This window comes from Nannospalax galili, unplaced genomic scaffold (genome assembly GCF_000622305.1).
Source record: "Nannospalax galili isolate Female #2095 unplaced genomic scaffold, S.galili_v1.0 scaffold672, whole genome shotgun sequence".
NCBI lineage: Eukaryota > Metazoa > Chordata > Mammalia > Rodentia > Spalacidae > Nannospalax > Nannospalax galili.
In genome coordinates this window covers 67,957-69,151 of record NW_008330514.1, presented here as the reverse complement: position 1 = coordinate 69,151, position 1,195 = coordinate 67,957, and the positions used below count along the sequence as shown (strand labels likewise).

Below are 1,195 nucleotides of genomic sequence, written 5' to 3'. Positions count from 1 at the left end.
TAGTAAAAATACCTGATTCCTCATAGGGTCAGATACTGAAGTTGTGCTTTCTCCCACAGAGAAGAATATGTTCTCTGCGGACAAACCTGTGCTACTACTTTTGTCTGTCTTGGACACCTGGGGAACACTTGTCCTGTGTTGAATCTAAGAGATGAGATTAACCAAATCCCACAGCTGTGTCAAGCACTCATTTCCTGCTAATTTGCATGTGACATGGACACACCCAACTGCCCCAAGGACTTTTAATAGTCTGTGTACACACTGAGGATTAGTTCCTGTCAGGACACAGCATGGACATGAGGGACAACGCTCAGGTCCTGGGGCTTCTGCTGCTCTGGTTCTCAGGTAGGGAAGGGAAGCAGTGGGGACTTTTATTGCCCAGTGTGGCCAGAGCTATATGAAGGTTTAAGAGTCATCCTGTTCAGTATTATTCAGTGTATATTCATTGTATATTTTTCCTATCAGGTGTGAGATGTGACACCCTAATGACTCAGTCTCCATCCTTGCTGTCTGCATCTCTGGGAGACAAAGTTACCATCACTTGCAAGGCCAGTGAGAACATTGGTACTTTGTTAGCCTGGTATCAGCAGAAACCAGGGGAAGCTCCTAAACTCTTGATCTATGGTGCATCCAATCTGGAAACTGGGATCCCATCAAGATTCAGTGGCAGTAGATCTGGTACAGATTTCACGCTCAGCATCAGCAGGCTGGAGCCTGACGACATTGGCACTTTACTACTGTCTACAGTATTATAGTAACCCTCCCACAGTGATTCAAGTCATAGCAAAAACCTCATAGGAAGCTCATGTTCAAGGCTGCTGCTGAGCGCTGCATTGGTTGGTTTATGCAACCACAGAATTTCCAGGTGAAGCCAATTTTGTAAAGTTTCTGGGAGGTTTTTGAAGGAAAGTCAGTGAGGATGTTCTGCATCCCAAATCTCTCTCCTCCTCTTCAGTCTCAGAAACACAGAGTAGACAGTGCCTCTCCTGAATTAATACAGGATTCAAATTTTGACACATAAGACACCTAGTTTTGATGTAATTGGTTCTCATTCCCATTCATCAAAAGGGAGTCCACATAATCATTAAGTTTAGGAAAGTTTAAAAGATTCTTAGTGCAGTTAATTACAGTCTCATCTACTTTCCTTAACTGTGCTATCTGTGAGGAAAGTTAACAGTACAAATCAGGGCTCTTT

The 1,195-nt window shown here is 43.5% G+C and overlaps 1 pseudogene; it reads left to right on the top strand.

Moving 5' to 3' along the window:
- Nucleotides 1-291: 291 nt before the first annotated feature.
- Nucleotides 292-798, top strand: LOC108491584 (annotated as a pseudogene).
- The last annotated feature ends 397 nt before the right edge of the window (nt 799-1,195 follow it).